A 23,800-nucleotide genomic window follows, 5' to 3' on the forward strand; every position below is an offset into this window, starting at 1 on the left:
TGACAGCAGTTGGTCTTCTGCCTGAAAACCGTTCCTGGCCCCATTTCCCACGGATGTTTAAAGAGCTAAAGTGACTCGAACTCCCCTTGGAAGTTGTTTCCAGGAAACAGAAGTCCCAGCAAACAAATCCGACCGAAGACGGGGAGCCCCACTGACATCGGCCCCTCTCCTTTTCCGAACTCAACCCCACCCGCTCACCCTTCCAGGTGCGTCTTCCCCTCCCCCCCGCACGGAGGCCGTGGGGGCGTCCTCACCCACGTGCTGAGCTCAGACCTCCAGCTGGCGACTCTCCGGGGAACGGCCTCTTAAAATACGGACCTCCTCCAGACCACGTCGGGGCTTTCGATGGTGCGAAGCACACGCGCTCGGGGACGGATTTGTCGAAAAAAGGAACCCTGAGCGGAAATGTCCCCGTGTGGTCCACGTGGCCCGTCCCACCCGTGCCGGGAGAGAGGCAGGAAGCGGCACCGAAATCGCTGATGTTGGACAAATACGCGTCACACCCGTTTCCTAGCAACCAGGAAAGCCCCGCCTCCCCGCTGCCTTCCTGGTTCAGGCAGGTAGACAAGAATGGAACGCAGAACTAGGAGACAGGTGGGCCGGAAGCGTTGCCTGCTGTCCTCCCGGTGGATGAAGGGATTGCTGGCCTTACCGTCCCTGAGATCATGTCTAAGTGCTCTCGATGACAGCGCCAGGGCCTCTGGGCAGCATCTCACCCGGGCCGTGGCCTCCGGGACGTGGCCTCCCCGGCCGGTGTTCACAGACCACGTGTCCTAGGAGTGGTGTGTCCTGCTCGCTTTGGAACAAGCGGCGGAGGAACACACGGACCGCCTCGGACAGGCCAGGGGCCCCGGCTGCGCTGCACCTGGGGGGCACACCTGGGCGTGGGGCGCACCTGGGCAGGAGCAGGGCTGGGAGTGGACATTTGTCCCCTTCCGCAGGGAAGGCCCAGGCACCGAACACTCAGGAGAAAGGGGCCTCGTGGGCCCCAGGGCTCACACCCCCACATCCCCATCCCCCACTCCCGAGTCCGAGCGCAGACGACCCCGGCCAGAGGGCCACAGGGGTGTCACAGGTGTGTCTCAGTGCAGGTCATCTCGTGTCACTCTCAGGGAATGCTGTGGCCCCCATGAAACCTCTGCTTCCCGTGGTCTTCCATCTGAACGCCCCGCAAAGAGGATCCCTCAGGTTAATTTGTCTGCTGCCTGGGTTCCTCAAAGGCTGCTGACGGTCGGGCTCGGGATTCTTCGAAGTCAGAGGCGTCGGTGTAAATGGGCGTTGTCACTGGAATGACAAGAGCCTCGAACCAGCAGCTCCTTGGGACCGAAGTGCCCAGCCGCGTCTCTGCACTCGCCCCCTCCGCCCGCTGACCGCGCGGGAGTGTGGCACAGCTCTGCCGGCTGCAAGCGGGACGGGGGTGCTTCCGGGAGGCTGCCCCTTGCAGGTGTGGCAGGTGTGTGCATGCAGCGGGGCGCCCTTCCCAGAGCCTGGGGGGGTCCCCTTCCTGGTGGCGGTGACCAGGAAACCTGCTATGAAGACGGAAGAAATCACTTCGGTTTCTAGGCTCGGTTACTGCGCTGGGTTCCGGGTGGCGGGGCCCTGCTGGGCTGGGGCATCCGCTGCCGCACTCTTCAGGCCGAGAGTCGGGCCTTGCAGCTTCTGAAGTTCATCGTGTGCTGCTCTGAGCCCTGGCGGCCCTGCGGGGGATCGGTGAATGTGCCGCTTCTCCAAGGCGTCCTCCTTTCCCCCCAAATCCAGAGAGAAGCGTCAGTCTAATGGGACCGGAGTCCCCACCCGCACCTCTTTCTTGGGTTAAATGAGGGGGAATTGGGGTTGAATAAGTCGGGTCAAGGGGAAGTGAACACTTCATTGGACACTCACGCTGACCCTTGCCCCTGCACTGCAACCCCGCGCATGCCAGGAGCTGCCCTGCCCCGCAGTCCGAGAGAACGGACGTGCAGGAACTTCTGCATCCACCCACCCGAGGGAGCACCAGGTCGTGCTCCAAGAACCCATTTGTCCTCAGACCGAAACGAAGGGTGGGGACCCTAGAACAGATGGTAACCAAAGTGGCCTCCTAGACCAGAGGCCTTTCGAAAACCCCGTTACAGGGATAACGTCTGGCCGTGTGTACACACGCAGACACATGCGTGGCACGCTTGCCATGTGTGTCTGTAGCTTCGCGTCACCAAAGCGAAACCCACAGAAGTCCTCCAGCGGCCAAGGGACCCTGGCTTTGGTTTTTGTTTGTTTCTTTTTCGGGGTCTGAGAAAACCCGGGGACCGGGGCCAGGCGAAGGGGCCGAAAGCAGAGCGGCCAAACGATGTGACATCTCAAGCGATTCTGCCACAAGTCAGTAGGACCGGCGACGGGTTGCCTATTTCAGAGAAATCAGCCCATCAGATAGATCAAAAAGCTGCCTTTGGGACCAAATCTCGGTTTCTGCCCAGAGCGCCGACTGAGCGTGCAGCCCGCAGAGCGGGGACTGGCGAGGGCGGGCAGTCTGCCCCCCCCCCCCCCAGGCCCCCTTCTCCTCCTTCAGTTTGTTTCGCACAAAAAGCTGTTCCGAACCCCCGGCTCAGAGTGCGTACCCGGCTTTCAAACCCAGCGATCTCCTAACAGTGCAGCAGCAAGAGGCGGAGGGAAAACAAAGCCGATGCACTGACCAGAAATTAGCTTGTTGAGCTTGTGTGGAAGTGCTGTGTTTGTGTCTCTTTCTCGACTCTTCACGCGGCTTCTAAAGTGCACGCGGTCTTCCGAAAAGGTCGTTCACACGCCCACAGGGGGCTGAGTGCCTGCCTTCCTTTAAACACCACCCCAACATGTAGCGAATCCCTCAGTGCCATTTGATTTTGTGTTCTGTCAAATTCCGTCAGAATTCGGGGATCTCTCCAAGAGAACCTTGAAAGAAATGCACCCCAATGCTGACGCTTCAGTCCCCACGCGCGTGGGAAGCAGGGGACACGGGGGCTCATCTCCGGGGTTGCCGAGACAAAGCCTGGCGGGCTGTGGGCTGCAGCTCCGTCTCCTGGCAGCAAAGGGAACCCGTGTCCCGGGCCCCAGTGTGGGGGGGGGGGCAAGGGCCAGGCCTGGCCCGTTCCTCCTTCTCCCCTGGAAACCCCGCTTCCTGTGCTGCAGCGGGAGGTCTCCCGTGGGACCGTCGGGAGAGGGGCTTTGCCCTCTGGGAGTCGCAGCACCTGCTCCGGTTGTGGGTGACGACGGGACACGCCTTTCCTCTGGCTTCCCCGGCCCGCGCACGAGCGTTGAGCGGCGAGATCCCGGGGTGGGGGGGCGCTAACTGGCACTTGAGCTGGTATTGCCTGACCCGCTCAGGGTAGGGAAGCGTGTCGGTCTCTGAGACCCATCGTCCTGAGCCCGAGCCGGTGCGTGGTAACCAATGAACCAGAGGGCTCGGACGGGGACTCCCCCGCTCCGGCTCCGACTGGAAAAGAGGAAGGAGGTTCTTCTCAGCAAGGCTGAGCGCAGGGCGCCCGAGGAAGAGGAAGCTCCAGCCCGGCCCTGCCCCTGCAGCAGGAGAGCCGGGGGGGGGGGGGGGGGGCTGGTAAGAGGACCCTCCTTGTGCCTGCTCTGCCCGGAGAGTCCTGTCAGCACGGAGCCCAGCGGGGCCGCCCCACAGTGCCCCCCACACTGCCTCCACCTCCTCTCTCCCCGTTGAAGGCACGATTTTACTGTTTTGAAGGAAACACAAATAAAGCACCGGCTACACAACCCCAGTCTGCTGCTGCAGGCCCGCGAGGCAAGGATGAGCCGGGATCTGTGTGCAGCCCTGTCTGTGGACATCCTGGACGTCCAGAAAACGTGGCTCCCAGAGAGAAGGTGGGACTTTCTCCCGTCTTCGGAAAACTAAAGTTATCTCCTCACCCTGAGCGCTGGGCACATCTGCTTATCGGGACCTCTGAGCACTGCCCAGCGAGCGTAGTACAGCTCACTCCTGTGCTCCAGCTTACACAACAGGACATTCAAATAACAAAGGTGGCTACCAAGGAGCCCCCTAAGGAATGGGGCTGCAACTCCTCCTGTCTTACTCCCGTCCCTGTGGGTGCTGGAGGGCAGAAATAATTGGCACACCCAGGGTCTCTCCGGGCATGGACTGCCCATCACCACGCCCATCATAGGTAAGGGACCCAGGTTTCTTCTCCTGGGCCTCCGCGTGCGGCCAGGGGCTGCCTGTCTCCTGGAGGAAACGCCGCTGTGGCCCCTCCCTCAGCTTGCTGAGCTCAGGGGTCCACTGTGAACCCCAGACCAGTTTCCCAGTCACAGTGAGCAAACGCACGCAGCCACATGGGGGCAGAGGTTTGATGCCCGCCCCCGCCCCCACTGCATCCACCCTGATACTCGACACATTTAACAGTTTTTAGACCTTCAATTCTACTTTCATTCACTTCTCCAAGCACGGGACGTGCGTTTCACGCTCACAGCCATAGGAAGTCATTTCAACTGTTCCCACTAAAACACCTGACTTCGGTTCAAGAAAGCCCTCGCACTAACACGCTCCCGGCCTCGCACCTGCCGGTGCGGACACCTAAGCCACAAGGGGGTCGCCTCTTCCGCTGCTTCCTGCGGAGGGCAGCACTGCGCGTGCGTCAGACAGCTTCGGTGTGCGGACGGATCTAAGTCCCCGAGTGTCGCGTCCGGGACCGGAGCGTGAGGATTTTTCTGACTCTCGCCCATTCCTGGGACACAGCCCCCAGGCCCCTCTCTCTGCCCCTCCCCCGTGTCTGTGCGAACGGCCTTAGCCCATGCGCCCCCTGGTGAGGATCCAGGCGGGGCGCCCAGGACCCCGTTCGGCTTGGAAACCAAGAGCACGCTGCCGTCCAGGGGAGCTTACCCTGGGCCGAAGATTCCGACTCTCACGACACCGAGGGCTCCAGGCGCCGCCCCTCAGCCCCGGAAAGCTACGAATGTCTTACATCTGTGTTTATAGACTTAACAGAAGTGTTTCAATCAGATTACCACCTCGAGGCCTAGGCAGCACAACGCTTTTTTAGAAATGAGTGTTTGACGCATGAGATTAAATACGCTTGTGTTATGGGAGACTTGAGAAATATACGGGGATAAAAATAAAACACTAATCACCCATCACACAAGACAGCCAGGGTTCACATCTTGTTCCACGTTTTAAAAAACAAACACACACAATCTGTTTTGTTTTCATAATTATGTTGATGTTTACTTACATGTGATATTTTAAATCGGAATCACAGAGTTCTACAGTGGGAGGGCGTTCAGCCTGGGCCTCTATCGTCAGAGGCGCTATCTGATGCTCCAAGGAGCTGAGTTCCTCGCCAGAGTCACCCAGCCGGTCCTGGGCCACCCAGCCGGTCCGGGCAGCTGGGCGAGAAGCCATCCCTCCCACTTCTGCCCTCCAGACGCCAAGCGGTGGCTCTTCGCAGCCGTGACACCAGCCCTTTCTATACGGCCAGGAGACCTGGGGAGTCGGGCAGACCTGAGAAAAAAAAATAACTTGTAATATAATTTAATACCTAGGAATGAGCAAGGTCTTTCAGGCCATTAAACTCCCTTTTGTGCATGAGAGACAAAGACCAGTGGTCATGACCCAGCCGTTTTTTAAAAAGATTTTATTGATGTATTTATTTTTAGAGAGAGGGTGAGGGAGGGGGGAAGAGTGGGAGAGAAATATTGATACGTGAAAAACATCGACCAGTTGCCTCGTGCTCACACTCAACCGGGGCATGTGCCCAGGCCTGTAACCCAGGCATGTGCCCTGACCAGGAATTGAACTGGCGACCTTTTGGTTTGCAAGACGATGCCCAGCCACTGAGGAATGCCAGTTTGAACAACAGTTTGTTTTTCTGAACAACAGTTTTATTGAGGTATAATTTGCATACTGTAAACTCGCCTCACTGAACTGGACAATATAATGGTGTTTAGCATTACTGTGCAATAGCGGGAAACCATCACCCCTGTTTAAGGCCGAAACGTTTTCATCACCCCGAGTCCACAAGCAGGCGCCCCCCCATCTCCCCAAGTTCCACAGCCCCCAGCAACCCCCAGGCTACCCTGCGCCTCAGCCCGTTCTGGACACATCCTGTCAACGCGGTCACACGACCTACAGTGGCCTTTGCCTAGCTCGCCGGCCTCAGCAGTGCGTCCCCGCGGTCTCGTGCACGAGCCCTTCGCTCCTCCCTCGGGCTGAGCGGGGCTCCGCGCCAAACAGAGACCCTCGGTCGGGGGCGGACATGTGGGCGGTTCCACCCGGGGCTCTTGGGGATGATGCCTCAGTGGCCGCCCGAGCGCAGGTTTGCACGTGGACACGGGTTTTCACTTCTCTGGGGTGTTTACCCAGCGGTGGAATTTCTGGGTCACACGGAAACTCCAGGTTTAACCTTCGGAGGAGCCGCCTGCCGCGGTTCCAACGTGGCCACGTCGGCTGGCGCTCCCACCGGCGCGGAGGAAGGGTTTCACCGCCCTCTTGCTGGCACCTGTTACCTGTCCTGGGCGTCTGGCCGTCCCAGAGGGCGCGGCACAGCCGCTCACCGGAGTTTACATCTCGATTTGCATCTGCCCGGTGACTGCCGACCTGGAGCGTCTTTTCCTGTGCTCACTGGCCGCTGGCATCCCTTCCCGGGAGGGACGCCTACTCAGATCCTCTGCCCGCTTTTAAATCGGGTCACCGGCTCTAAATTATTTGTGCACACAGGAGACTTATTTCCATGGACCAGACACAGGTCCCTTATCAGATACGGCGCGAGCTTGGCAAATATTTCCTCCCATTCTGTGAGTTCTTTGCACTTGCTGGATAGAGTCCTCTGAAGCCCAGGAGGTTTTCGTCCAGACTGGGTCAGATCCCTCTGTTTTCTTCCGTGCTTTGCCCGACCCGAGTGCACGATGCGCTGCTACTTACTTTCTTGCTTGAGTCTTGTGTCTCGGCGCGTTCACTTAGGTCTGTGATCTGTTTGCAGAGGATCTGGGGCACGTTCTGAGGGAGGGGTTCAAGGGCGTCCTTGGAATGTGCGTGTCCCATTGTCCCACTGCCAATTGTGGGGAAGGCCTTGTCACTTGTAGTGGGACTTTTAGATGGTTTTAATAAAACGCTGAAGGAAGAGCATGTGGATCAGGAGTAGGAACCCCACTACAGCTGCCACACGCTCTGCCTCCTGCCGTAAGTCTGGGGTGTTGTAAAATGGGTCAAAAACCTTGCAGTAATGTGTCGGTCTCTTAGTTGGTCTTCACGTTGGCTTCTCCGGCTGCCATCACTTCGTCCTTCCGTACCCCCCCGCCCCCCGGCAGACCCGCAGGACCCCAGCAGCAGGGTACGGGGGCAGTCTGGGGTCCAGCCCCACTTGCTGGTTTTGCTGTCTTTCTTTTCCACCCCACATTCTTCCAAAACACTGCCTCCCCCTCTCTAGCCTCGCAGAGTGAAGATGGCTGATCCGGCTCGGACTGACACTCCACAAGCGTTTTCACTCAGGGAATCACCGTGGGGACACTGGGGCCCTAGGAGAACTAAGTGAATGCCTGTCGCTATCGGAACTCGGCGCACCGGGTGGACACACCTGGGGGAGTGGGCTGCCTGAGTCCTGTCAACAGGGATTGCGCGACCCCTACCCTGAAGAGCAATGGGACCCGTACAGAACGAAGGGCCCTTGTTTTCTTTGATATTCCTACGGTTTTACATGGCCAGGCTAATCTGGGACTGGGAAGGCTACCCCCCCCCCATCCCGAACCCTCATGACTGTGTGGGCAGCATGGAGCGGAAGTCCCTTGTCCTCCGGTCTCCTCTAAAGACTGGGCCCCACACAGGGCGGCGGGAGCCCCAGGTGGGTGGAATGCCATCCGCCGGCATCTACTTCTCCAGGGCAAGGGCCGGGGAACCTCACTGTCCTGCCGTGTGTCCCGGCGCCGCCGGATGGTGGGAGACTGGGTGCCTGCCACCTTTTCACGTGGGATGGTGTCCCCATGGGCGGTTGGTTCAAAAAGTGGGCTGCAGAGCCACATGGGCGTGTTTCCCGTGGGTTGTATGTCCACTTACGTTTGCCCGTCTGTAGTGAGGGTGTGTAGTTAGTTAGTGGGTTCGCTCCCAGATATTGGGGTTTCGATGAAGAAGAGGGTGGGGAGACGCCCTTTTTACTGTGTATACTTACAAGTGTCTGAATATGTTATTGAAAATGAGCATGTACTGCCTCTCTAGTGGAAAACTTAAAAAATTTGTAAACAACCCAATTCCATAAAACCACTTAATATGATGCCTTTTAAAGTCAAAGACGTAACTTTATTGCCACATTTTTCTGTTTTATTGATCTATTTATAGGACTATTTATTCTTTAAGCTCGTATTAGTAATTTATATACCTTGACAATTTTTAGAAAAATTTATTTCAAATTGTTAAATTTATTGATATAAACATGTTATTCTTTTATAACTTAAGAAATGTTTTCATATCATTTATTCGTAGTCGCTAGTTATGTGTATTCTCTTTGTGACTGGATCGGACTGGGCCAAGTTTACCCGATTATTCATTTTTTTACTTTGTTCAACTCAACGATTAGTATTTTTTACCCATTTCATTAAGTTGCGTTTCACTGTCACAAGTGTCTTTCTTCTTTCTCGGGATTGACTTTATTTCCTTTCATTTCTTCTCTTGATGACGTCCTGAGCCAACACCTTCATTTCTGCAGCTGATGGCGAATGCCCCCCCCCCCCCAGCCCCATCCCCACCGGGTCTCACAGCTCTGAGAACATCCCTCCCCCTGGTGCGTAGGGCCCGGCTTCTTTTTTTCTCTAACTAGTCATTTCTGGTCGGTTTTCCTCTTAAAGCCTGCAAACATCTAGTTATACGGGAGACACCTTCTGTTCAGTGTCCTGTTCTTCTTCCAGCAGGTGGTCGGTGAGCGCCGGGCGGTGCTGCTCAGGCCGGGCTGTTTGCGTGAGGTTCCGAGCGATGCCTCTCTGATTCCTGTGCTTGGGAATTTTATTGGTAGTTCCCGGGGCTTTATTTATTATTATTTTTCTTTACAATGACAGTTTCACGCCTGTCTGTAGAGGTTATACACTGTCTTCATTAGCTGTAGTTTTTTATTAGCTCAGCCCTCGGGAGTGTGCGATTCGCAACTATTCTTGTGAGCTTAACCTGAGGTTTCCGTCCGGGGCATGTCAAGGCCCCGAGTCCAACGGGGGACTTGCCCCCTGCCTGGGTGTCCATTACAGCTGGTTTTGCATGTTGTGAAGCTATCCATCGTGATCCTGTCGAGTCTGCCAGTGTCTGGGACTCTGACCTTTTCTTTTTTCTAAATCTTCACCCCGGGATGTGTTTTTGTTAGTTTGTAACAAATTTTTCTTTTTGTGATTTCCTTTCTAGTTGGTACTCATGCATTTTGAATACATATGCTCCATCAACGCCCAGTGGTAACAGCCTCTTTCTTCCACCCAGCACCGCAGAAATCGGACCGGGCTTGCTCCGTCTCCCTCCATCTTGAGATTTTGGGGGATTACCTTTCCAGAGAGTTATTAAATTTTGTACATCCAACACTTATTAAAACATAGCCATGCATTTTCCCAGTTTCCAGAGCCACCTCCATTTCTTCTATCCCCTTTCTCCTTAAATTTCTCTTTTAGCTCTAATTCCCTTTAGTCGGAGGTCCAGAAGGATTCCAGGCCCTGAGGTTGGTGGAAACCTGGAAGAAAATATAAGGTTCCCAGGCTACGTTTTGAGGGGAGTTTCACACCTGAGGCAGGCAGCCCCCCTAAACCAGCTCCAACGCGGAGTATTCGCCTTTCCCTTTTTCTTGCTCGCAGTAGCTCTTACACACTTTGTAGATAAGGTGAGTAATGTACATTCTTACTCACCGTGGGGTGATCATTGGCCTCCAAACCCCAAGGAGGAGCCCTGTCCGAACCCCTTCGTCTGGGAAAACCGTTGCTGGGAACGCGGACCGTCACCCCGCAGTCTGCTCGTTTTGAGAACGGGCAGGAGGAGTTCCACGCAGGGGGCAGTGACTGGACGCGGTGGTTGTCGGTGGAAGAACGCACTTCCTTCCCGCCCTGCAGACGGCACCGGTCCTGCGCGGCGGCGTTCCCCCCCTTGGCGCGGCGGGCGGAGGCGCCGCAGCGGCGCGAGCTCCCCGTGGCCCTGACGACTGTCCGCTCCTCCTCCTACTCTTCCAGGCCGGCTCCTCCCACTGCTCGGGCAAAGCTCTTGTGTCCGATCACTTTTAAAAGCCAGTTCAAACCCTTTGAGCAAGTACAGACAGATTCTCACAAAGATTCTTGATCCACCAGGCAGTAGGGGTTCCCGCATACACGCGTAACCCCTTCCCGGGCCAGAAGGCCGCGGAGCTCCTGGAGGTGACCCGCGGGGGGCGTGGGAGGCTGTGCTCAGCGCGGACGGCGGGCACAGGGCCCGGCAATGGCTGCGAGACTTCCCGACACGCTCCTGGAACTGTCGGGAGAAAACTCCCATCGGGCTTGGTCCTGCTGCACAATTGTCTTTGAAACACTGGAGGCGCGTGCTGCGGGCTGGCGCCGTGGCCCAGGGGCTGCAGCTGCACTGGGGCGGCTGGTTTCTCACTCCGTCCCGGGCTCAGGCGGGCAGACAGGTGGCGCCTGCTCCTCTGCACCGGCAACCCCGATGGCGGTGCACCTCCGCCTGGGCTGGTCCTGAAGGCAAACGACCTAACATGTAGGCCCTTAGGAAGGTTCCCACAGGGTAAGCGTGTAAGAAGCATTATTAGCCCTTCATCCCGGGCCCGGCCTGGAGCCACGGGAGGGCAATGGATGCAGAAACCAGGCGCAGACGCGGAACACCAGGACTTTAAACTCGGTTAACTTTGGTCATCGTGCTCTGTAAACGGTGACCGCTAGTGTGTGCAACATCGAATGGTGTTCCGTGCTGTGGAATGTGGTAGCAATCTAACACGCTTCCCCACGTTTCCCGCTGGTCACGCCGGGATGCGTGGCCCCCCACAGGGGGTCTCGGGAGGAGACCACTAGCCTGACACCTATGTATGAGACCCCTCCACCCCCCTTCTGAAGTGGAAGGTCTGCCGGCAGCCGGGCAGGGAGTCCCCAGGGCGCCCGTGTCCTGGTCCCTCCCCAGAAAGTGAGTTCTCTCAACCACGGCTTTTCCTGGGGTCAGAAGCTCAGGATCGCCTTGGGCCTTCTTAAAGGAACTACATGTCCTCACATGTCCAATTCCCATGTCCTTTTCTGTGGGTTTAAATGTTTAATTTTCTGATTTTTTAAATATGCTCTTTCCATTGTTGGGGGAAATGGTCTTGTTATAAGTCATAAATAAGCTGTGCAAATACTGGCCAGAGAGTATGTGATGCAAACCCAGCTTCCAGCCAGGTCTCTGCAGCCCGGCTGCCCTGGCCTCTGTTTGGGAGGCAGATGGGCTTTCTTCATATATATTTTTAAAGATTTTATTCATTTTTAGAGAGAGGAGAAAGGAGAGAGAAACATCAGTGTGTGGTTGCCTCTGGCATGCCCCCTACTGGGGACCTGGCCCACAACCCAGGCCTGTGCCCTGACTAGGAATCGAACTGGCAACTCTTTGGTTCTCAGGCTGGCCCTCAGTCTACTGAGCCACACCAGCCAGGACCTTTCTCCATATTTCTTTTGAAATAGGCAAACACAAGCAAAGACAGCTGGGTAATGAGCTCATTGTATGTACGCATTTATTCATTTTTTTATTTATTGATTTTTAGTGAGAGAAGAGGGGAAGAAGGCAGGGGAGGGAGGGCGAAACATCAATTTTTTGTCCCACGTACCCGTGCATTCATTGGCTGATTCCCGTACGTGCCCCCAGCTGAGATGGAGCCCACAACGCTCAGACCAGCTGAGCCACCCGGCCAGAGCACGAGAGCATCGCAGGCAACAGAAGAAAAACCCCCAAGGACTGTTTCTGTTGAGATTCTAGTCACTTCCTTAGTCAGTTTATTTGGCAAAGAATTGCGCCCATTACCTATAACCTCAAGGCCAAATCGAGCCTCGCCGCATGCACGCTGCGGCAGGGGTGAACTTGGAAAACATCAGGCCGGGTGACACAAGGAGACACAGGGAACCGACACCGTCAGGTGCCCGAGACGAGGCCCCTGGGGCGGTCACGTTCATGAAGACAGAAGGCCGAGGGCGGCGGCCTGGGAGGGGGGGGAGGGGAGGGAGTTTCACGGCGGGAGTTTCAGTTCTACAAGACGGACAGACTTCGGGGACGGGGAAGACCCTGGTTTACAACACGGAGAAGGCACCGAACGCTGCAGACCGCACGCTTGGGGTGGTTAACGCAGTGAGTGTTACGTCGTCACCTGTGTCCTACCACAATAAAAGAAGTCACTGAAGAGAAGTCCCTAGTCTCCGTCACCAACAAGGCTCCTTGACTCTTGATGATGACAACCGCTCCGGTGCCCCGGCCGTGCCTTTGGCTGCTGCTCCGTCTCCAGCACCGGCGGCCGCCTCGAGCCGAACTTGCCTCCTCTCCAACGGCAGCACACGTGCCCCCAGCAGAGGTGCTTGAGCCCCTCTCCCGCCCCCCCAACAGTTTCACTTCGAGCGCGCCCGCCCACGCACGGGGAAGGAGGTTGCGCTGGTTCCCCAATTCGGATTCTGTTCCCTTCGACGGGTGGGCAGCGTCTGCGCTTGCCAGTCGGTCACGGTTGCCGAGACAGAGCGAGGCTGGGGGCAGGAAGAGTCGGTGGTTCGCTGCTGTCAGGACGAGCGGTGTTAAGGGGTTAAGGGTCACCGCCCGCTGGCTACCACGCAGTCAGCACAGGGTAGGGTCGTGAGGAAAGGCGGGAAGGGGAACAGGCCCCCTCCTCCCTGCCAGGGGGAGCCTTTCAAATGGAACTCCTTGTCCAGTGTGTTCCTCCAGAAATGAATTCTGCGCTCCGGCCTCCTCCTTCGCTCTGCCTCCCGGAATGCGCCCGTCTGTGGGGTGCAGGCCGGGCGACACTGCACCAGCGGTTGCTCGGCTCAGGCTCGGGCTGAGACTGAGAGCAGCAGGTTCGAGGCCCCTCCGCCCGCTGGGAAGGCTGATGGAGTTGCCGCCTCAGTGGCAAATGGCGAGACGACAGGGACTGTCCCGGTGGTCTCCGCGGCACCTTCGCGCAGCGGCAGATCCGCGCCTCCCCTCTCGTCTTCGCTGTGGACGGGAGCGGATGCGCAGCCTCGGGGACGAACACCCAGGCTGCCGGAAGAACAGAACCGCGGCCCGTCGTGGGGGCAGCCTTGGAGAAGGGAGCAGACGCTGAGCAGGCTGGTTTCCTGGGAACGCTGTTGGGTTTTTTGGCCACAAGGAGACATGGGCAGTGCCTTCTCTGTGTCGCACACGTGGGTGCATTTTGCACACCATCTCAAAGAGACGCTTTGCCGTCTGAAAATTCAGGTACAACTACCTGTTGAAACATCTTTAACCTCGGATACGGCAGAGAGAAGAGATGTTCATGGAAGCATTTCAAACAACACACAGGTGCCCACCTCAACTGAGCACACCTTGAGCTCAGCCAGTGTGACCCTGACTTGCTCTGTGCGGGAGAACGTGGCCAGGTGCAGGGCTACCCTTGCAGCAACCCGGGAAGGCCTGAGCGTGGGTCCCACTCGGGTTCGCTTGTGTGCGTGCTTATAGGGAAATGCGTATTACCTGTTTCATGACTGGCGTGCTCATCACCTTCAGCAGAATCAGAATTTTTTTTAAAGATTTTATTTATTTATTTTTTAGAGAGAGAAGTGAGGGAGAAAGAGAGAGAGAGAGAAACATCAATGTGCGGTTGCTGGGGGTCATGGCCTGCAACGCAGGCATGTGCCCTGACTGGGAATCGAACCTGCGACGCTTTGGTTCGCAGCCTGCACTCAATCCACTGAGCTACGCCAGCCAGGGCAAAATCAGCATTTGAGAGACAGGCAGAGACAGTTTCTGACATGGAGATTAAGGACTTCCTGTTCCTGAAGTGGGATTTCCAGCAGCCTTGGAGCTGCTGGGCGGAGGACCACTGGGAACAGAATCCCAGCCTCGCCCCCCAACTTTGAGGGGGACTTTCCGATGCTGAGTCACCCACAGACACACTCAGAGGTCCGCTCCTCCATCACCTCAATGCAGCGCAGCCTCTGGGTTTCTGAGTCCTGTGAAAAGGGGCGATTTCCGAGGAGGGCAGCAGGTAAGGCCTGGGTAACAATTTTGAAACCGCTGGGGACTACATGCTGGCAGCATGGCCACTGCTCCAAACAGTGGGCGGCAGTGGGCGGCTGTCCTGCTCCCCCCAGACTCTGCACCTGGACGGCCGGCTTGAGCGTTTAAGCCAAATTCACCTCCGATCCACTCTGGAATCTGCAAATTTAAGTCACTTCAGAGAGCTAAAGGTTCCTCCTCGACTTAGGTGCAGAATGTCCTCCTTCCTCAGATACAATTTAGAAAACCCTAATAAACTCATCTGGAGAAAGAATTAGCATTAAATATTTACTAATAAGTAGTGCACTTAAATTTTTGAGCATGCATATTTAATAAATATGCTTTACTTCGTCTTGGGTTTCATACTACAGTTCAGAGAGTTTCATTTCCAGCTTCCAGATAGGACAGGCCTTTTTTTGGATGGAGGGTGGGGAAATTCTTGTTTTTTTTTTCCTGTTCTCTAGTCTTTAATGGAACTCGTCAGGAAACCTCCTCTAAATGGCCACCAGTCCTGCCACACCGACAAGCCACCGAACCCCGTGTCACTGCAGGACCATTTCCCGTAGCCTGAGCAGCCGAGGCCCTAAGCCTGAGCACAGAAGCCACTGGACAACAACAAGGGACAATAAGTGTTTTCCTCTCCATCTGTCTGGTGGAGCAGATTCATTGCAAAATCAGAACTTGATAAGTAGCCAAGTCTACATTCACCCATGGATCCATCCCTATTGCTGACTTTTCTCCACCTGAATATTGTCATTTACCTGAACATTTCCAGACAGGAAGGCCGCTGGGGGTTTTCAGGAATCTGTCGTTCGTACAGACATGATCCTTAACCTTGAATGGCTGCTGGGAGCGTGTGAACGCACTAAACAGTGTCCGACATGTTACAGAAATCGTGTGGGAACTCTCATGACACACTTTGTGTTTGTACCGAGCCCCCCTGGCACGAGTCACGGGGGGGGGGCGGGCGAGAAGGGAAGGCGGGCGTTGGCTTTGCGTACAAGGGGCCTCAGGCACCTTTCTCGGCTGCCAAAGGCCTCTCTCTCCCTGGTAACAAAATCGGCCGGCCCTGCAGCTGCTCCGTTCCAGAACGTAACTCTTGCCCGTCTCTCAGATTACCTTCTCAGATTCTGTGTATTTGGTAGAGAAGCCCGGAAGAAAGAACATCTCTCAAAAGCGGGTCTCACCGAAGAACAGCCTCAGCCCGGAGTGAAATCCCGCGTGGGGGGCGGCAGACCCAGGAAAGGGGACAGGTCAGGGCGACCGCCACTTCGAGCAGGGGAGTGTGGAGGCCGCTCCCACTCTTGGTTGCTCTAACTTGCCAGTTCCCAACACATGGAAGTTGTTAGTGCAGTACTGTCGTTTTTAATAGGCCCAAGTACACAGATGAGTGTGGATTTTTACCATCAACTCAAATCCACTCGAAAATCGAGGAAAACTATTAAAATGTTGAGTATTCAAATTTGAATCTCTTTGTGGGCGATACCATATACGTGATAATATATCCAGATCTATATACGCCATTCCGATCCTCGTGGTCCGGTGAGTTGGAGGAGGCTGTTATTTGTGTGTCTGTACCGTGTTCTGTAATGATTGCGGGCCCTCGGATACTTTTCTGTGAATCCGGTCGTTCAAGGGTACATCCAGCTGAGGCGGTCACGCTGGAACCGGCAACAGCTGTACCGGCCCTCACCACGCCTGCGCTCCAGACCAGTGCAGACCTCTGACCCCCGGCGCCTTCCACGTTAGGATTGGGGTCCTTCTCTCCTAGGTTCTCCGCCCTCTTGCTCGCTCCGCCCCCCGCCCCCCCCGCCATGGAAACACACACATCGCACGCAGGCACGCGCGTGCGCGCACCCAGCACACACGCAGAATGGCCCCTGTGTCTGAGTCCGGCTTTGCAGGCACAAGCTCCTCCCTCCCAGCGAGCTGTCTGTAGTAGTTTCTGTTGCAAATGCCCTAAGTTGGAGACGCCCCGAGCTGCAGCCCGCGAGTGGTAGCGAACTTTAGGGACGCAGAAATGCCACCGCGGAAGGTACCGCCTGGACCGCAGCGCGGCTGCCAGGGCACCGCGACGTCGGTGCCTTGGACGGAATCCATCTCCGCTGCGGAGTTATCACGAGGAGGGAACAATATGGCCAGGAGCGACGGGAGAGGACGCTTCCCTCCCCGGGCCGCAGCTCACGGCCGCGCGCCTAGGAGGGGGCGCTCCGCTCGCCCTCCCCCGTCCTCGCCAGCCCCCCCCCCCCGCACCAATAATGGTTTGGGGAGTCAAATTGGGATTTTTGTTCCCAGGCTCAACTTATTGCAACTAAGTACCGCCCACGAGGAGTAGTTGGGGTGAAGAAACGGAGTTTGAAAAACAGAAAAATTAGAGTTGAACTTTTCAAAGATAAACATAAAAACAAGTCACTAAAAACTGCCGTGCAGCAGAATCCGTGTCCTGAGTCTTTCCAGAGGGACCCTTTGATCTCGGTTCAGCACTTCATGCATTGCTACTCCGCGTCTGAATACCCTAAAACACATTTCCAGGAAGTTGAGTAAACGCACCCCCTCCCAGGCCATTTGTAACGCACACGCGCTCGGGACCACCAGGAGCCCCACAAAATGCTCTGGACTCGAGGCTCAGTGCTCAGGTGCCCAAGTCGGCTGAGATGCATCCCCGACACGTCTGCACGTATGGATGCGTGAGTGAGTGCAGATCCGTGTGTGCGCGCGTAAACAGCTCCCCCTAATTGGGGCTGCGGCGGCGGAGTCCTTGGGAGGAAGGGGCGACACCGAGCCGCTGGGATCGTGATTCAGGGCTGTTAGGAGAAGAATGAGCCGCGCCTGAGTCATCGCGAGCCTCCAGACTTTCCCCGCAGTGTGGCAGAACTTTGTGCTGATGAGACAATAGTGGAGACTGTGCGTTTCCTACAGGGCAGACCATTCTGGGGCTGGGGGAAGCCTCGGGCCTGCTCCGGGCCGCGGTGGCCAGGCCCCCTCCCTGCGCAGCGCAGCCCCCGGAGCCCGGCCGGCGCCGGGGTCCCCGCGAGGCGGGAGCGTCCGAGGCGCGCACGGGAGGCGCGGGGAGGGGGCCGGGCGCGTGGCGGGGCCCGCGCGCCCTCGCGCGTCCCCCGCGCCCGGGCGCAGCTGGCGCGGTCGGTCTAGTGCAGCGCTCGGCTCCGCGCCTCGGGCGCTCGGCTTCACCTTCAGAGGCGCGGGGCGTGCGCATCCTCCTCCCCCCCGCCGCCGCCTCCCCGCTAAGGTAGGGGCCGCGGTGGGGGGGCGCCACGGGCCCGCGGAGGGCGGGGGGCGCGGGGCCCGGGCCTGGACGCGCCGGGGACTGCGGTGTGCGCCGCGGGTTGGGGGCGCCGGGGAGGGGCTCCCGGGCGCGGGGAGGGCGGCTGGGCTTTCCCTGCTGGTAGTTGCCGGGCTCCGCAATTCCAGGAGAGGGAAGATGCAACTTCGGGCGGCGAGGCGAGCACCGGGAGGTGGTTTTTACCGCAGTGGAGGGGCGGGGTGGGGGCCGGGGTGGGAGCACGGAAGAGCCTCTGGCTTTGTACACTTCGTCAAAGGCGACGCGGGAGGAGGGGAGCTCGGATGCGCTCTCCATCCATTAGGAGACAAAGAGCAAATTGCCTTACTTTAAAGTAAAACGCTCTGGCTAATGAAGGTGAGTGATGGGCTGCGGGCCTGGAGAGGCGCTTCGGTTACTAAGGGTTTGGCTGACGGGATCGATGCGGTGGGCACGGAGCGCTGCTGCCTCGGGGACGCGTTTGCGTGGGACGGGGGGGGGTGTTTGTCCTCCCCCCTCCTTTGCTTGCCTGCCCCTCAGCTTGGAGCCTGAAAGTGACCCTAACATTAAAGAAGTGAGGTCCTGGAAAGGAAGTTAGGGCAGTGGCGGGGGTGGGGTGGGGGCGAGGGTGCAATGACTCGGACGTTGGTGGGGAGAGGGGGTTCGGGCGGCAGGGACTTCTCAGAGGCGCACCCAGCCAGGCTGGGGCAGGGGCTGTGGTGGGGGGTAGGGACGGGGGGGGGGGAGGTATTGATCTCTGTATATATCCGGGTATATATACAAGAAAAGAATGCTTGGGCTGTGTGTTGGGGGGGGGGGCGGGGGTTGGAAAGGCGCCTTGTCTGCCATTTCCAGGGATAACTAACATACTGCATAGTTACGATCGGTGTTTAGATTAAACCGCCTCGCCAAGTTTAAAGAAACTTGTATGGATGAGTTCACTAAAAGCCAGCGAGTGGAGTATTTAAAACCGCAGTTTATGGAGCAAGGTCGGGGCGGTGATCATCAGCTCGGGTGGGCTGGGAAGTCAGTGGACCCTGCGGTTAGGGACCAGAGAGACCCAGCCTTTCACCGGAAAATGTGGGTCTGTAAGTCAGCCCCATTTATTATCAGCCTTAATAAGCACCCCGCAGCAGGGCAGGCTGGGAGCTTCTGTTTGTTCTGTACGTCTGTCTGTTCCTCATTCCGCGGGGCTCGTTGATAAAGGGCTACTTGGTCTCCGGGTGTGCAAAGATCAGCTTGCTCGGCCCCTTTTAAAATATATCCTTTCTGTGCCTTATTTAATCCAGATGCACAAAAAGCCATTTGCTGCTTCATTGTTGGTTTACATTTTTTGAAAAGGCGACTGGTGTAACCTGTGGAATTTGAAATGCAAATAAAAGCCTGTGGGAGTTGAGGCAGAACAAATCGGCGTTTATAAAGTGAAAAAGATTTAATGTCTTTGAAATCATTGCAGAGGCAAAAAAAAAAAAAACCCCAAAAAAACCCCTCACACCAAAAAACCACCACACACACTCACACACACACCCGGGAGAAGGGGGAATCATTTTTCAGGGAGTGAATTGTGACGTCAGGTCTTTTTGGAAAAGATATTTTTAAGGTCTGAAACCCGGGTTTGTAAAGTGCTTACAGGAAAAACAGATTACAAGATTAACATCTGTTAACACGATCGTTTATCTCCAGCCAAAAATAGGTCAGTTCTTAAGGAAACATGATTGCTACCGGCGCATGCTTAAATAAAATTAAAATAATGAGTTCATAAATTAGGACTGGAGTTTTTTTTTTTTTAAATCTGACCTGTGAAAAAACATTTTTTAATTTCGAAGTGAATGGAAGTTCCAAGTTCCTTTCGGGTGTTGGAAAGGACTCATCGCCCCGTGCCTACCCTTCGCAGAAGACCCTCTTCCCCTTATTCTGGGCTCTCTCTCCGGCCCCTCCCGGGATTGCTGATTTTCCCTTCCATCCACTACGGGGAGTACAAAATATACTTAAATGGATATTGCTTGACCCCTCCCTTACCCCGCCCCCCCGGTTAAAGAAGGAAAGCTCTCCGCGCAGATGGCTAACTTTCAGATGTTCTTTTACCATTAAATGCACTGGTGGGGGCGGGTGGTGGGGGAGAAGGAAACAGCCTTGCAAAGTTTCCCTGCCCCCTGAGTGAGAGTGACGGCTCTGCCGGCCAATCCGTAGCGACTCTCCATCCCGGAGGTAATTTGGGGTGTGAGAGTGCGCGCGCGCGCGCGTGCACGCGCCCATGTGTCCGCACAGTTAAGTCCCACCAGCCCCGCGCATCCGCAGGCTCCCGGTCTGCACAGCTGTGTGCTACATGCAGACGGGGACACGCGTTTATCCGAGCCTGTGAAGCGAGATGGGCGCGCAGCAGTCCAAATGGAGACCCTGCCTCCTCCGTGTCCTACTACACAGAATGGACGCAAGAGGCGCTTTCGAATTCAAGTGCCAACCTGCAGAAGGGGAAGAAAAGAGGAGTAATGTGATTATGCTTTTCAACAGCTGGGGAATTGGTTCCTTCCGTCTCGTCCCCACGCGGCAGGCGCTCCCCAGCGCGCTCGGGGTCCGGGTGGAGGAGCCCACTTGCCGGGCTCAGAACGCACAGAGAACAGAGAACGAGAATTGTTGGCACTGCTGTTAACTCCGTACAAAGTGAAGACAGCGTGTACTTTGCGACTTCAAATTTTATTTTGTCTCTGGAAGTTGATACTTAGTCCCACTACGACGTGACCTGCTCATGGTCAGTGAAAGTTATGCGGCCCGATGACTTAAGGGCGTGAAACGCGGGTCGCGTCGCCTGCACAATGGGCACATTCACGGGCGGAGAGCGCCCGCGCCGCCCGGCGCTGCGTGCTGGCTGGATCTGGCACCAGCCTCCCTGGGAATGTTGGGATTGGTGTGTGTGGAAACGCGTGGACCAGACCTGGCCATGTAGCATCTCTGGGTCACTGTCGCTGTGGCCGGGCTGCCTCGCTGCGGGACGGATGGCGATGCTGCAGCGCACGGGTTAAGGACCCCCGTGTGCCCTCTCCCTCCCTGGAGACCCCTGCTGGGAGACCCCTGGGAGGGACCCGCGCGGCGGCAGCGGGGCCGGACCGAGGGTATCTCCAGGGCCCGTGGACGACCCCAGGCGATCTTCGTCCTCCCCCTGCAAGAACCTAACTCCGTTATCAAGCGAGGTCCAGCCCCGTGCCTTCAATTCGGGCCATTTCCGCCCCCCAAGGCGGAGTTGGATCCGACTCTGCCTCCCGCCCTCCCAGTGAGCTCGCCGGTTGAGGAATGGGCAGCGGGGGGAGGTGTCGCTGGATTAAATCATTCCTGTTTCTGAATCTCACGGCGCTTGGGCGCGGGGCCTGGGGCGCCCCGGGGCAGCCGGGGGCGGGCTGGGGGCGGGGCCGGGGCGGGGGGCACTTACCTGCCCGCCCCGGGGGCGGGGGCCGCGGCCGCTTGTTGCTGGGCTTCCTGGGGGCGGGCCGTGGGCGGGGCTGCTGGGAGCGAGGTGGGGGAGGGCCCGGCCCGCGCCCCCGCCCCCCGGCGCCCGCCCCCCGCCCCCGTCATGTGGAGCGGACGTCACACGCCTGCACTGTAACCCTAGAAGTGAAAGAGACCGGGACCCACGGCCCAACTTCGCACCGTAACAAAGGCGGGGGTCTGTGCGGGCCCGAGGGGGACACGCTGGGGTGGGAGCGGGCTGGGGGGAGGGGTGGGGGCGGGAGTAAGGGGGAGGGGCGGCCGGGGAGTGGGGGCCTGGCCCGGGCTGGGGGGCTCTGAGTGGGGCGGGGGAGTGGGGGCCTGGCCCGGCCCCGGGTCCGTCGGGGGGCGGGGGTCTGCGCCGGGCCCCGGGGTCTGCGTGGTGGCAGGGACCGCGCTCCGGAGGCCCAGGCGCCGCGGGGGCCAGGTAATTGGTTTCTATTTTAAACTTCACTTTGTTCTGGTGGAGGTGGGGCGGTGGGAAAGGCGTGGCCCCCAGAGCGATTACGTAACTGTTCACACCTGATTCGGTGCCGCGCCGGGGGTTCCACGCGGATTGGGGCGCACTGGCCCGGGCGCCCGAGGAGGGGCTAGGGCGTGTGGGTGTGTTTTCTGCTGGGCGACCTGCCCTGGCTCGGCGGGAGGAGCCGGGTGGACTGGGGGCCGCCTCGGAAGCCCAGAGGTGCCCGTGGGCGTGGGCCGGGCCTGCCAGCGGGGCCCACTGCGTAACAAAGGGCAGGGCTGCGGGACCCTGGGCCGCGCACCGCGCTGACCCACCAGCGAGTCACAAAAGGAACTTTAGACGGTGGTCTTAGTGAAACATTAGTTCCCTTGTGAACCTGCCATTATTACATCTCCGAGCCTGATTAAAGGCGACTTAAAGATGGACGTACGTCCCCGCTGGGCTGGGTGATAGATAAATACCCTTAGAGAACCGACCGGCGTGGAGGCAGGGATGGCGGAGCTCCCGCAGGATTCTCTCCGGACGGTTTTCCAGGCGGGCCTAGGAGTACGCTGGGAGTATTTTGGTTGAGGAATGTAAGTGCTACTTTAAGGGAGGAGGCATGCGTGCTGTTTCATAGGCTACTTTCTCCTGCCCAGGAAGCAGCTCACGTTGTCATTTGTTCTCCCTTCATTTTCTCTTGCGCTCTTCGGTTGTGGCGTCAAACTCGCTGTCTTATTTATATTTACACAGGCCGGCCAGGATTAAACATGCCACATGCCACTGCTGCGTGTGAATGGATAGTTCTCCCTCCCCTCTCGGTGAAATTGGGGCGGGCTGAGCGGTGCTGGGGGGGGCGGTGCGGAGGCCGAGGGTTGGGTTGCAGGCAGGGTGTCTTGGGTTTCACCGCAGAGCCGGCCGTGCCATCTTGAATGGGCCCCTGAGAAACCCAGCTCTCAGCGCCGCGGCTCAAGTATTTGGGTAATGGAATTACAGTTCGAGGGTGCTCAGGTACAAACACAGCCCGTGTAATATTTTTCCTCGCCCGTTTGTAGGACTTGGCTTTTGTGGACTCGCTGATTTGAACGTCCTGAAACATTCAGGGCATGTTAACGGTCTAAACAAATAATAATCCCAGGGGATGTGTGTGTGTGTGTGTGTGTGTGATGCAGCTAACCAAGAGGCCTGGGAATGCCTCCCCGAAATGAAACCAGACAGCCCCGTGCAGAGTTGTTGGGGACCGTGCTCAACAAAGGGAAGACAGGAGTTTTTGCTTTTTTTTTTACCCCGTGAGTCTCTCTCCCCCAGAGGCTGGCTGGCTGTTCTGAACAGCCCGGCTCCAACACTGTGGCTTCGGGGTGTAACTGCTGACCTGGGAGTGCTGTCCAGGACCAGAGCTAATCCCGTGTATTTGTAAACAACCTTTCAAGTGGCCTGAGCCATTCAGAGCTTAATCAGCCCGAAGGCCCAGGATCCTCACTTCACAGGATGTTGTCCCAGAAACCGGCCTGCAGCCTCTGGAGGGAGCGGTGGCTGTGGAAAGAGGTCAGTGCTCAAGGCCCATCGTGCCCACGTCCACAGATGAAACTCCACCGCTGTTTACCCCGTCCCTGCTTGGGGGTGTTGGAGGCTGGAGCAGGGAAGCATTGGATTGTTGCGACTGGCCGACCAGGGACAGGCAGCTTCTTGAAAGGTGCTGCCAAACCAGGGCTGCTCTCCCAGGCGGCTCGCTTTTAGTCTTACCGGCCAGGGACAAAGGATAGTGTGACCTGGAGACTTTTCGGTAGAGTGTAGTCCAGGATCGCTCTTGAAAAGCCAGCACTCAGTTTAGGGGGTCGTTGTGGATTTCTGTTTATTCGCTCTCAGGGCCTGTGTTGCTCTTATTCATAATTCACCAGAAGGAATCTCTCTGAAATCTTGGGGGAGTGGCCGGCCGGCGGGAGGCTGCGTGTTGCGTTTCAAGGGCATTACACCTTAGTGCCGGGGAAATAGGAAACTGAGAGGGGAGCTGCTGGCGCTCAGCGGGCAGGAGCCTGCCCGGACTCGAGTGCTCTCCCGGTGTGACGTGCTCCTCTTAAGTGTCCGAGCCCGGGCTCCGGCTCGGCCCTCCCTCCCTGTTCGTGGGAGAAGAGGGCCCCTGCTAATTACATAATTAAACATGGCATTTTGCTTATCGTGGAACTAAGTTTCTGAGCAAACTGGGCTTCTCTGTCGCAGGTGGAGGGGACGAAAGACGCACGTTCTCGCTGGCATTGGATGGCCGGTTTAGCGGGAGACGTGGACCCTAGGTGAGGGCGTGGATTTAAGGGGCGGCCCCCAGCTGATGGGGGAAAGCAGGGGAGCGTCAGGCGTGTTCGGCGGCTGCTGCACTGTAAACATTGGGGTGTAGAAGCAACGCTCCTAGTTTAAGAGCAGACATCGTACATGCTGTGTGGCTGATGACACGTGTTAGTGCGTGTGG

The 23,800-nt window shown here is 57.4% G+C and overlaps 1 protein-coding gene across 3 annotated transcripts in view; it reads left to right on the top strand.

The window, feature by feature from the left end:
• Nucleotides 1-17,260: 17,260 nt before the first annotated feature.
• The window catches only part of ZNF516 (zinc finger protein 516), a 58,730-nt gene continuing 52,190 nt past the window's right edge, over nucleotides 17,261-23,800 (top strand). The window contains exon 1 of one of the 3 annotated variants that reach the window (XM_036010142.1): nucleotides 17,261-17,387. The gene's annotated coding sequence lies outside the window, so the exon portion shown is untranslated. Of the gene's footprint in view, nucleotides 17,388-17,648; nucleotides 17,796-20,977; nucleotides 21,076-23,800 lie in introns of those variants that run through there. The other 2 variants (XM_036010143.1, XM_028524213.2) reach the window with 2 other exon arrangements.

The sequence above is a fragment of the Phyllostomus discolor genome, chromosome 9 (assembly GCF_004126475.2).
Source record: "Phyllostomus discolor isolate MPI-MPIP mPhyDis1 chromosome 9, mPhyDis1.pri.v3, whole genome shotgun sequence".
NCBI classification, from domain to species: Eukaryota; Metazoa; Chordata; class Mammalia; order Chiroptera; family Phyllostomidae; genus Phyllostomus; species Phyllostomus discolor.